The sequence below is a fragment of the Trichoplusia ni genome, chromosome 8 (assembly GCF_003590095.1).
Source record: "Trichoplusia ni isolate ovarian cell line Hi5 chromosome 8, tn1, whole genome shotgun sequence".
Classification (NCBI taxonomy): Eukaryota; Metazoa; Arthropoda; class Insecta; order Lepidoptera; family Noctuidae; genus Trichoplusia; species Trichoplusia ni.
The window spans coordinates 8201667-8215736 of record NC_039485.1 but is presented as its reverse complement, the minus strand read 5'-3'; the positions used below and the strand labels follow the sequence as shown (position 1 = coordinate 8215736).

General features: G+C 35.5%; 1 long non-coding RNA gene across 1 annotated transcript in view; it reads left to right on the top strand.

The window, feature by feature from the left end:
- The window catches only part of LOC113496951, a 27384-nt gene extending 13314 nt beyond the window's left edge, over nucleotides 1-14070 (top strand). Inside the window, exon 2 of the long non-coding RNA XR_003400859.1 lies at nucleotides 11559-14070. This is a non-coding gene — a long non-coding RNA (uncharacterized LOC113496951). The remainder of the gene's footprint in view (nucleotides 1-11558) is intronic.

Here is a 14070-nt window from a genome sequence, read left to right as displayed (position 1 = left end):
GGCTCTGAGTGAACAGCAGCTAATTATTTGTTTTACGACACGTTTATGATGATCGTTAACTTGACTTTTACGATCGGTTAACACCTCGGCCGTGATTGTTTGGCTTACGGGTTTTACTGCCACTTTATATTAATATTGTAAACACACTTTTATTCATTGAGCGGTTCCATTGAACTTGAATTACGTTTTAAACAGATTATTCCGAAAATGTTTTGGTTTTGTGAATTAATTTATTTGATTATGCTAATCGGAGTATAAATTTGACTTTATTCTTGAATGAAACTTCTTTTATTTAAAAGTCTTATGTAGTTGTTATACAAACATACAATGAAGAACAGATTTCTAATAAACTTTTTACACAACAAAATACGATACAAGCCCAAGTGAATTGAGCTAGCCAGTTAATAAACGGAGGGAGGGAACAAGACAAAAAATAAATCAAGACAGAGAAAGAAATACTGAAGGAGAGACGTAATTTATGGGATGCACATTTGGGCTGAACAGCACCAAATAAAAAGTTATTTCCCGGTATGGTTATGATATTAATGTTTTTTGTTTTTATTTAATTATTAAAGTATGTTTTAATATCAGTCTCTACTCAGTAATGGTGTAATTTTACGTGGTCTATTTTAGTTTTAACATTGTCGTGAAGAACTTAGTTTTACCTAAGTATTAATAGGATTCAAGAAAAAACGAGAGTCCTTGTCACGTGTTAATCTTAAATCCCAATTCAACCATCCAATTAAATATGTAGAACAAAAAGTCTCAAGTTTCAAATAAAAAATAAACCTAAAATAATGTAACAAAAAAGAAATTAAAAATAAGAATAATGTAGACATGTTTTTCGCGACCGTACCGCCTATCGCTATGAGTAAGTTATGGCCGCTGTAGGGTGAGTTACACCCTGCTTAGGTCACGTGGCCCGAGAGGGATGCAACCACCGAAAATCCACTGGAGAAAAAAGGACAAAACAAGTTGGGGCGGCAAGTTATCTTCGTTTCATTCAACTCACACTCGCGCCACCCGAACGTCCGTATAGATCAATAAAACTACTTTATCTCTTTTTGGCACATCCCCATCCCGTCGGCGACTTCCTAGAACGATACTTTGCTGTCGTTGCATCAAGCTTTCTCTATTAAAACAAATACACTTAACGAACAAAAGTTTCTTTCTCCAAAATTCAATTGTTTTGTATTCCAAATTGTCAAAAGCCGATTGTCATTTTTTATGAATAAAAAATAGCAAAAAGAATACTTTAAAAGGGAATACAAAATTCAAAAACAGAACGTTTTGTTCATAGTCTTTTGTTTCTTTTTTCGGAAATAACAAAAAAGGAATCCCGTTAACGCAATTGTCGCCCGTTTTTTACATGGTGAGGTCGCGTAAGAACGTTTTATCCGTGTTTACAAAGGTAATGGCCATAAAATATTATTACCGGGCTATTAGGAGGCGAGCCACAGGTAGGTCCGGGTGGTAGTCGCTAGTTCATTGCCGCTGCGATAGCGCACCGGTAGTTGTAAGTAATTGAAGCTGTTAATTTGTCGTTAAAGTGTTCTCGTGTCTAGTTTGAGCGCCGCCCGTGATTTAGATAGGTAGGTCGAAGTTTGTTTTAATATTTCTTTATTTGAGCTACAGAAGTCACTTTGTTACTGGAGTTGTTCTTTTATCAAGTGATTTCAGATTTTTACTGAAATCCTTCGAAATTATATCCTTAGAGTATTCTAAACGGTTTTTTGATACTCACTGTTTACACAAATAGTCGCTAGGGTTGTCACCGTAGCATATTTCGCGGGCAGCCGTCTTCCGGTATCACCTAATAAAGTAATTACTTGGGTAAAGTCGGGTAACTCTCCGCCTTCCCGCTCCATCGCTTCACGAAGTAGGGACGACACAAACGATTCATGTTTGAATTTAGAATTGAGCAATTTGATAATGTAATGACACCCCTGTTGTTTAGGGTTAATTTAGAAATTAAGTTGTAATATTTGTTAGAAGGAAAATCTTTTTGATAGTATAATGATGAATGTATCTTACCTAAAGAAAAAAAAAACTTAAAAATATCAAGAAAAAAGAGTATTTTTGTTCCAGAAACTTCTTTGCTAAAGATTTATAAGAAAACCTGTAAAGTACAAAAAACCTCTTTCGTAACGTATCACAAAGATACAATTCACAATAATAAGTAACAGTTCTAGAAAAATAAAAACAAAAGAAAACAAAAATCATCTGAAACATCAGAGAACTCATAAAACGACTACTACTACACTATTCTACTGGAAAGCATTCACAAACTTTCTATACCGTACTTGGATGAAGTGAAAACGATTCATTATCGTCTCCACATCACGTTACATCATCTTAATACAATAAAATCGTTCTTGTATAAGGCAATGGTGCGTTGGGGCAACATACACTTTTCCCCATTTTCCTCTGATCGGGGAAACTTAAGCAACATATGTATGTATGGGGATGTTTCCAGTTTTGTCACGAATAGTGATTTTTAGAACTCGAAGGGGAGAACGGGTCTTTAATGTTGTCTATCACTTAGATTTCTTGAAGAATACTTATTTCAACTTAAATTGTTTTAAAAATCTTAAAATACAACACCTGATCAGCAGCTATAACTTTTGCTTATGCTTTTATTTTTAAATTTGTGCATAACTATCTTTTATAAAATAGATGTTTGTAAACTTCACGTTAATACATAAGAATATTTTCATAGAAAAATACTATCATCCCGAAACAGTTCCTTAGCGACCGAAATACATCCTTTTTCCTCAAGATTTTATTTTTAAACCGACGTAGAGTTTAGGGGCAAGACTTAGGCAGATACAGCAATGCGCTCATACTTATATTGTACGTATCAAACAAAAGTTTGGTCACGCTTAATGCCTTTACGACTGCCGGGGGTGACATAAAGAAAATGAAAAACATTTTGTATTATTCTTGTTGCGCTGTTACCCGCGTAACTTCAACGACCCTCTGTAGGTTGGCCGCACACTCTCGAATAACACCTGCGTTTGTATCGAAGATAAAATTACTCTAATACCGATTATTCGTAGAGAAAACAGTTGATCGATACATACGATAAGTGCTTTATCGAAAATCCTTCTTCAAGAGTCCGAAAATAATTAAAGATTGTGAATGATTATCCTAAATTTTACATTTATTTGAGTAGTCTTGGCAAAAATACTCACAGTATGGCACTTGATAGTGACAAAGGCAGCTTGACTTCATATTGTGTCTCTCATGGGATCATTCTTGAATACAGTAAGAGTTTAAACACCTTGTATGATTGGAACCAACGCTTTTTTATTTAAGTTCTTTTAATACAAATATTAAGACTCCTGTACGCGTTCAAATACTGATCACAGATGATAAAAAATAATTAAAAATAGATGATGTATAAATTTGAATAAAGATGAGCGTCTTAGTAAATATTTAAATTGTCCGTAATAGTTTGAAATATAAATCTTTTATCGATTTTAAATGCACATATATTAACATAATTTAGCTGAAAGTCTCATGGTAAATTAATCGTGGTGTTTTAAGCTGGCCTTACGCTTTCCTCTATATCCAACGGTTTTTGCTTAGACAAATATCCACAGAAACTAGTTACGTGTTTGGACTTGTTTATGTCGACTTTTAATATTTATCACCTGCAAATCCATCTTTTACTGTGTAGCGAGTTATCTGAAACAAAAAGACTTCTTAGTGACTGTGGACATTGTTTTCAATTGATTTTGTAAGTTGTTTTTTCAGAATCTTGTAAATGCAAATGTAGTTACTATAATGTTTAGCATAGTGCTTAATAAACGTAGGACTCTGTGTTTAATGTTAAGATAGTGACGTTTCAAACAAAAGACCTAATATAATCTATTGTTAAAATGTTGAAGATCTGGTCAAAGTATTAAAAGCCAATTATGTTATAAAGATTTGCTTGTTATTACACATCTACAGGAAAAGCGGATACAGGTAAAACATTTATATACGCCAGTAGTACAAAGTGCGTCATTGTGCCATCAACAAAACGTATACAAAACAGAAAACAGCGATACAAATACAATGTAAATCAGTGAGGAAGCAAGCGGAAAAGCCCCGGGTGTTGAATAAAATTCCTTAGCTGTTAGTATAATTTCGTAACATAGTCGGGTGGGTACGAGCGAGCTATAAACTTGTCAACTCAAACTATTTCTGGGCTGTTTGTTTTCCTTTTGACAAATCGTGTCGCAAGCGACGCCATCTTGCTGCATAGCTGACGAGTCGGTTTTGAGATGCCTACCGCCGTCGAATTAAGCTCAGCATTAGATCTCCTTAACAGAAACAGATGACTACAAATATCTCTACCTTCATTTGTTTTTAGGGCTCTCAATTTGAATTAGAAAACAGACTTTCGAATTTACGTGTCACTTTTAATTTCGTTGTGAAGAGTCATGCGAAAACATAAATAAAACATTTAATCTTAAGTAGCGCACGTCTCAGTAATATAAATGTGATTCAATGAAGCTACATTATATAGAACACTGTATTAAAATTTACTCACTTAAACTGTCGAAAAACATTAAAATTTATATGCACTTACTCACCGGAACTCGATAACTCTTTTCCGATGATGTATAGACGGTGTTCGTAATGAAAGGGGACAGTTATATGTAATATTTACCCAAAAATACCGGTAATAACTCAAGAAGTGTGGGACGGATTGCGAAATACTCGTAGAAGAACAGAGGTCTGCTTACGTAGGTTTGATACGGAACTAGTTTGGTGAGACGCCCGACTCTACGTCAAAGAAAAACAGGAATAGCATCAAAGCATAGATATATGTTAGTCTTTCAGTTACGTAATTCTTCGAAGTAAATTATTGAGTTTGTTTAGTTAACGAATGATATATTTTTCTTTTAGTTGCCAATAACAAGGAGGAAGATTCGTTAATCAATGAAACTATGTTTTGCCAGCAAATTTGATGATTTAAATCCGTTTCTTGTGCTTTAGACCTTTAAATCTTCCCAGAAAATGTACAAACATTTTAATGTCGATTAGTTACTGACACCGAGAGTATTGTATCAAGTTTCGTTTTATCTCGATCTTACATCATTAGACAAAATAAAAGATCTAAGAGTCATATATCACGCGATAGTGTCTCGGCAATTAAGTGGACACCCACCACAAAACCGACCTAGGTTTTACCAAGTATAAAACATAATTCTTAAATATTATATATCGCGAGCACATAACTCAGCTCGCGTCCCAGGTTCGCTCGTAATTCGTCGTGTGTGGCTCGCGACTCTTCCTTGTAGCACTGTCGGGAAAATTGTTCTAATATCAGATGCACGACAAACAAAAATGAAACCTACAATCCGGGATAGTGAGTCTTAATTTGATTGGACGAAAAATTGTTTTAAGACTCTATCAGCGGCGAAGAAAACTAAAACCTTAGAGAAGAGATCTATGATAAACGTGATTTTGGTAACGAGGACCGTCATCGTTGATGAATGTTCACGACTCTTATTTTTCTTGGTAAAAGGGGAGAAAAAACGAAAGTGTGAAGGGACGGCCTCACTAAATAATATTGTGAAAAATAGTTTATTGTTAGATCACGTGATTAGGAGTAATAAAGGCCGGACGGGATGTAATCTTTTCGAGGGAAAATTGTTTTCATCCATTGGCCGTTTGTTGTGGAAGAAGGATTATAATTTGCCGATGTTCCGAGAGAGTGCGCCACAAATCAACTTTATGATAAACATATAGGTATGTTTGTGTACTATAAACGGGTATATGACTTGACAAAAACACTTATAATTGACCGTGTTCTTCTTTATCTTATGACCATATCAAATTGATTTAAAACGATAATTCTAAAACATAAATGATAGATTGAAGAGGAAATAGTAAATGAAACAACAAGTCACTTTACCGAAAGTTTATTTCCATTCAGAAAACAGACGTTAAAGTTTCACAAGAGGCTGAAGTTGAATTTCCCGTACTTAATTTCCCATCGTTCCGTTGGTTATAATCAGCTGTCCTAACAAATGCAACAAACAATTAAACTGACACAAATTATCACGATTTGGCAGCGTGACTGACGCGCTATTACCCTTTGCTCACCTCACAGATATACGAGAAATTGTTTTAACAGCTGCAATAAAAATAAAACATACACAGGTACTTAATAAACGTCAAGTTCTCTACAAAGACGTTCGGGTGGAAGGAGGTTTTATTACAAATCATACAGAGATTTATGGCGTGTGTCGTCGAACACTAAGCAGTCAGAACTGAATTATGGGATTTCAATACCATGATTCGCACTTAAAGGTACATATAATTTTTGTGGTACCTAGTTATTTACGTTCTAGACTTTTTTTGTCAAGCTCTCTCCTAAAAACCGATGCACCGCATTTTTATCTTCAAATTCTGTCTTGCGTTTTTCCGTTTTATGTTAGAGTTAGCTTCGCGATTTATAACCTAATACCATTTTTTTTTATTTTAATGTTTAATAAAACATATTGTCTTAATGACATTATCGCTCTTTGATTTCATTTCAGTCGCGGTCCTGAAAAAAAAGTAAATGTTTAAATAATTACTCCGAGGTATTCCCATCAAAGGATGAATATCGTAGCTGTGCACGTCGTTTCATCTCACACTCTCTCCACAACAATGGCAGCTCATCGCCAGTACACCAACACACCGTCTCCGCGATGTTGCCAACTCGATATCATCTTATTTCCTTGGCATCGACGCCAGCGAAGACCGCTTGATTTATACCCCACTACCAACCTACAAAACTTTACGGATTAAATAGTTTTTTCTCATGACAATATTTGGCAACTTTTTTCTCGGATTTTTTGGTTTAATTTACATAGTGCGTGGGCGTGGGTGAATTTATTCAAAGCAAAATAGTATGAACATTCTTTGTAAATATTTTAAATAATAGTTTAGGTAAATAAGAAGTATACGTACTTAGATTGTAGCATTGTGTATGTTTAATTATTTGATTTGATACTTTAGCATTTCTGAACAATTTTTTATAGTTATGTGAAAATCATTTGTTTTTAGAGATGCTTGTATTAATATCAAACAAAAGCGTCAATATAAATAAAGTCATAACTAAAATGAGAACCTAAAATAACTGTCGCTTGCAACCCTCAAATGCCCGACCTAATGGTGGCACATAACAAACTGTTACAGAAATAAATAGCAAGAAAAAAGAAAGATTAGTCTGAGCACGTCGACCGCATTAGCTGTGCCCAAAAATAAAATTAATATAAATATCGTGTAGTGTGAAAGTTCACTACGGCGACAAACGATGGCGCATGCGCCTAGTAACGGTTCCCTTTTTAAAACTCCCGTATAATTGGCCTTGTCTTGAAAGATGGGGATTTATGTGAAAGCCCTATAGGTTAGAGTACCGTTGATAGTGTTTTGAATAATGCATTTAAATATCGAAGGCTTGTACCCGGTAACGAGTTACTGGCCGTATCTATGTCAAATTTAAATAAACAGTGATTTTTTATCGAACTGGTAAAAGTTTTGAATTTAGAATGTGTGATCGAAATTATACGGATGTTACTAAATAATACAGAGTTTTAAGCTTTTTTAATCATAGATAAATTAGTCTTAAAAATCCGAATTTAATTTTCATTTGAATTGGATACACAAGCAAACGCTTGGAGTAACTTTTCGGTTGTGTTTTTTTTCACGCGGTCGTGTCATGTTTTGTGAAATTTACGCCCAGCTTAAAGCGTCCAAAATTTTAGCTTGTGCCGTTCAGAATCCTGATAAATGTACCGGGCGGGGGGCGGATCGTGCGGGAAAAAATCACAGTACCCTTTTATATTAATATTACTTGCAAAACGAATTGCGTTAGATTGTACGTTATTTACACATAAGATTTTTATAACGGTTTCATTTCAAATACAACATGCAAAATTTATTTGCGATACTTAAACAATCAAATCAAAATCTGAAGTAAAAACAAATGAACATTGGCCGAAAATTCACACCTCTGCGCCACTTTTAGTGTTCTTTTTATGAATTGTAGTGTTTGAACGTATTCTAACAATAGACGGTACAGTAATGGCGTTCAGGACGGAGCCACGTCACACAGGGCCCGCACACGTCGGGTGGGGATGTAGATAAATTGATGGCCACTCGGCGCAGGTACGCGGGGTGGAGCAAACTCCTTTTAAAATGGAACCCCTATTCCAATTTTTGAATTCGAATGTTATTGGTTGTTCCAATTTTTGCCGTTACGATTCCAATATGGTGGTGTTAATCTTGATTCGAATTTAACTCGGTTAAGCTTTTGGCAAGATTTATTGCAGGTGTCATAAGAACAAGAATATTTTAAGGTTATGTTTTAATGTTGGAACTTTTAGTCTTTTTGGGATCCCTAAGTCTATAAATACATTTCGCAATTTAAAACAGCTTCTAATTTAAATTGAAATAATAAATTAGGCTATAAAAAACTAATGCTTACTCGCAGAAATATATCGCGGTTATCATTTTTAAACCCTTTGTTTAAGCCCTACGTAATCCATATAGAATTTACATACAAATGTAAAGTATTTTCACATTAATCTTATATGCGTTAACGAATGTAATAAAATCCTTACAGGCTGGGGTGGAATCTGAGACAATTTGCCAGTCTCGCCCCTTCGTAAGCCCACCTATGCGTCTTTCTTATTGCCGCCTAAATCTTGAATATACAACTAAGATTAATCCCGCTGAAAGAAAGGGTGATGCAGCCCTTTTGAGGGATGTTTGTGTTAAAAAACAACTTTAAATGAGATTTTTGTGTCGACACGTACAAAATGTTGTATTAGCCTATATGCATACATATTGGTCTGAAGATATCCAGTCAGCATTTATGTTACTAATACATAAAACATCAATGGGAGGACTTCCTGAGTTTAATACAACGAGGACAATTAAAAAGAAAACTTTCTCCCATAAAATTTTGATCATTTATAATTATAAGATATAATCATTTTAGTGGAAACAATTCTATCTCTCAAAAATGTTGTGTGTATCCTTGTTCTCAAAGAAATGGTTTTGTTTAAACATGTTGTTTAGTGGATTAAACATATTGACACCTAAAAGTCAGTGTTAAAGAAAACATATGTTGGCAAGCCATTTAATCACCATCAGATTAGCCGGTATTCGTCAAAAATGCTCACGATTTCAGCTACCAGTCTTAAGTGCCGTTCGACACACAATCTTACACAAGTACACACGTGTACCACTTAAAGTGACTTAAAGTCAGCTATAGAGGTTTAATTACCTTTTTTATTGTCGTGAGAAATACCTAGAATTAAATAACGGCTTCTAGGTGATAATTGCTTGGTTAATTACAAAACCAGATACAAGTCAATGTGTGTTTAAGGTGTTGATTTTATAAAGTGGTTCTATTCAAATGGGTGGTTCATTAATTTTGATTGATGTTTTTATTGAGCTGATAGAGCTACTGAATGTTAAGTGCGATTGTTGAATTTTGCTCGGGGATCTGTACAAAAATACATGACGTTATTTAATATTAGTTTCACATAGATAACAATGTGTATGGATGTAGCACATGTACCCGTGTCGACGGTCGATATTCATTATTTCCACGGTAGAGTACTCGCAACCCTTATCAAGGGAAGACGCCCGTTTTTTCTCGGTTTTCCCAAATAATTTATTTAGCGGGCCGCCGTCAATTTATCTCTGTGGGAGCTAATTTCGCGTCGGCCCGGTGGCTGGCTGGCGCATGCTGTAATTCAACAAATTGCGCGTCCTATTGGATTTATGGGCTCTCGCACTTGACGGAGCGCCCGGCGCCCTTCTTCCATTGTTCTTGGTGCTGCGTGCATACTGGTCAACATCTGGAAATAGAATAGAATTCGTGTTACTCGCATTTGGGGTCGTCGCCCGTGCAGGCATCCTCACTATTTGTTTTAGTTTTGTGCGAACGCCCAGGTTATGTCTGGCGGCATTACGTAATGTATTGCAATAAAAAACATGTGACATCATTTGGGGTTAACATACTCTACATTTAAGCGCCTAAGCATCAAGTGCCGGTGATGTATGGGTTAACGAGTATTTTTTTCATTTTCTTCCTATTCCGTTGGCGCGCAGTATGTGATCACCCTTATCTCCGCAACAGTAGTAACACATAATCGTATCAATTATTCGGTTCGCGTCCCTCTTCTTTATTACTTTCCTTGACCGGGATGGTAGGCGAAGCTTTTTGTACTACTTTGACTTTTTGCGAGAACTCCCTCGAGAAACGTAGGTGTATTTTTGTTTATGCTATAAATTGCGTTCGTACTGATTGTCTCGGTGTTAAATCAAACGTTTGACCTACATACGATATAAATTCTTGAAGGTATTAAATTTTAGTGTCGCCACATAATGGTCACATAAACAAGGTGCTATTGGACTTTACGAAAATCTTGGTCTCGACTATGTGTCTAGAAAAAATAAATAAAGCAATTAAATTCCGTTAAATAATAAAACATTTTGTGAGGCAAGTACGAACGTTTCTGTTATGTGTTTCTTTCTGCTGACTGCGGATCGCCAGACGTCGTCCCTCTCGCGCGCGCTGCCTCGCGAATGGGCCACATCAGCAGCGCCGTATCTGTATAGAGCTGATAATAAATATTATACCACTTGATTTTTTGAAGTTTTACCTAATTTATTACCTAGTATTATGCGCATTGGTTTATACCTATTTATTCGCTTTTAATTCATCTTAAATTATTTTATCTTTTAATTATTTCTGGGTTTTTATTAGGTACATTTTCTAAAATTTATCAAATTACACTAATTGTGGTATTATAATACTAACTTGTTTATTTCTTGTTTGACTTAATTCTTTAACCCTTGACTACTATACCACATGAGCTCACGCTTTATTATGATTTAAGAACTGTTTTATGAACTGACACACTTAAATCACATTTGTCGCACACGCAACCGCTCGTAGTATTTCCACCGTCTTTGTAAATCAGCATATGCAAAGTGGTATAGCAATAAATCTAGCTGCTCTTGCTCGTTCTCGCATCATGTTACATCTTAATTTCAGAGCCGGCTCGACGGAGCCTGGCTGCCAGAGATACAGCCTTTTATCAAATACGCATTACGCTAGAAATTAACTTTAACTGAAAAAAAAATTCGCCGTTCCGTGAGCGTAAGCGATAAATAATGAAAAGCTGTTAGAATGCTGAGTTTGTTTTAACATGCCCATGGGGCTCGCGCGAAATTATTTGCATTTTAAGTCCGCCCTTGTTTATGAGAACGTATTCCGATCTGATGAAATATCGTCGCGCTTTAGATTTTAAATTGTTACCGACTAGTGCCAAGCGTCTATAAATACAGCTAAAAAACGTCACATGTATCTCCTCAGCAATATGCTGAATATATTCTTCCAATTATCCTAAACCAACAACAGCGATATCGAATGTTTCATACACTGTTTGGCTAACCCCGCTTAAATTATTTATCTCGGAACCAAATAAGCTATTTGCATTTTTAATTTTTTATGATTGGCGTTTTAATTAATTTCGCTTTTCCTTTTGTTTCAGGTGGTCGTCGCGTGTAAAGCGTTGTCGATGCTTGGTAGGTCTTAGGGCCGCACTAGTGTGTGAGTTAGCGCGCTCCATGTACCCGCTGTCGTGATGCATTTGTTTCGATTGTCATATTGTCGGTCGACTCCGCACGCCCCGACGCGGTTTGACGTCGCGAGATCAAGATATCAAAATCGACTGTCGAATAAATTTTTACGCCAGCCCACACGAACGCTTAGGCAATCGACTGCCAGAGATTTATTGTCAAAATTTCCCGTTAGTAACGCTTACCGAGCACACTCCGCGTATCACTATTTCACAAATAAAAGAACCAGTCGCGATATCATCGTCGACTATAAATTATATGAAGCTCGGATGAAAAATACGCAATTCGGTCTTCGCTTATTTATCGCTTAGCTTGACTTACATACGAATACATTATGTTAATAAGGAGATGATATTAAATAGTCGACTCGATTGATATGAATCGATGGTATCGATGTGTTGCGTAACTGGTGCGGAATAAGATGTGAGCCTGCACTATATCGAGGATAGAACCATTAGAAAGCGTACAGTTATTGTCCAGACGACATGGCGTTAGTTGTGAGGCTGTCGCTATCTGTCGGGTGATCTGCTATCATGTTCCATCGGGACGGTGGCTGCTCCGCGCTAGGAATAGGTCGAGTTCCCGCGTACTGTTCCGTGATATATTGTTCCGCATCTCCCTGTATAAATCTTGAACGCCTGCTGAGGTACACGGGACACGGCCGCCGCGCCGCAACTCCGAGCTTCAAATGGAATTGTGTTTTTATTTATCGTGCGAATCGTGCCCCACTATCGCTCACTCGAAATCGCACTTTATCTGCCAAAACGCGGTGTCGAACCGAGGTGGGTTTTACAGCTCTTTATAGTTACTATTTTTATTTGTATTATTGTGATGCCGATTATACGATTAGGTAAATACAGTATGGAATTATTTGTGATGGAAAGATTGCCAATAGTTCATATGTAGACGAGTTCATATCCTTAAAGTCTTTGATAGCGAGCTGATGTTAAAGCAGGAGGAGTGTGAATGCACTGCGACACGGGACTTTCATCTTAATATTAATCTAGTAGGTATTGTGGTGTAGAGTTTGTAATACTCAATGTTTTGACCAGACATAACGTTATACGAATATTGACTAAGATTATTGTATCGCGTTCGTTCTCACTATCATCCGCTCAGGTCGCAGTGTACGTCGAAACAAATTATTGTAATGTAAATATTAAGACTAATATATGTGTACTTGTAACCGAAATCTGATGTACAACGTCTGTATACGTCTTTGCAACGCATAATAGTGATACATTTACAGACTTACTTACAATATATTTTGCTGGCGCGACGCATTCGGCAAATGTATACTTTACCATAATTGTATGTATATTTGTGAGATAATTGAAAATTGAAGACGTACTTTCGTGCCTACCAATTTTTTCTATTAATGTATTAAACATTGAAGTCCCTTGCGTCCCGCCAGAGATCCTATACGTAACTACAAAAGCTTTAGTATGAAAAAAAAAATATTCCATTTATTAGTCGATAGCTTAACTTATTCTTAGAAACATAGATTACCTATAGTCACTTAAAATGACATGAATCAAAACTAGTTGTGCCCAGTATACGAATAGCTAATTAAATTTAAGTAATAGATAATGTAATTTATTTTAAGATACAGTAGTGGTAATATTTTTGGATTCCTATAAACATATACGTAATTTTTTCTTCTGTATAATGTAGTTACGACGCGATAGATCGAGTAAAATTTAATCGAGATTCTTTCGGCACTTTTATTTTTAATTAACGCCCTTCGAAGTGCCAAATTGTTTTTTTTATGAAACATCGATTCATCTTATTACCTCCTTATAGTTCCTTTTTGACACGATAATGGTTTATTGTGTTATTTTAAACAACGATCGTAATGTCGTGTACTTTGCACTACTTAACTGAAAGAGTCTTGATCTAAATTTTATTGATGAACTTTTGTTACATATTGTAAATAATAAATACTTATTTATAAAGCTTCTTAATAAATAATCACAAATTTATTGTATACTATCCAGGGAATTCGAAATTCGTACACTTGTTTTAATATTTCACAAATATTTTGCGGCATTTTCAAACTGATAAGTTTACAGTTCAACGAAATCGTTAATTTATTTTAATTCGAAACGTGCTCATGAATGTAATACGTAAATTTTGTCCTTTACGAAGCATTTGTCATACGTAAATAGGTAGGCCCAATTTTATTGTAATGTAAAATAATTATAATATAGTCATAAATGAAGAGAAATACTTAAAACTCGAGGGATTCTAGTGTAGAGAATGATTTAAATATTTGTGTTTCATGATTGTAACTGTGTGAAGAGTTATGTAATATTAACTATCAATACCTATTATTATGAATGGAAACGATATTATAATTTTTTGTACAATATCGGCTAAAGTGCGAGATGGATCTGCATTAAATAAAATTCTGTTACTGTACAA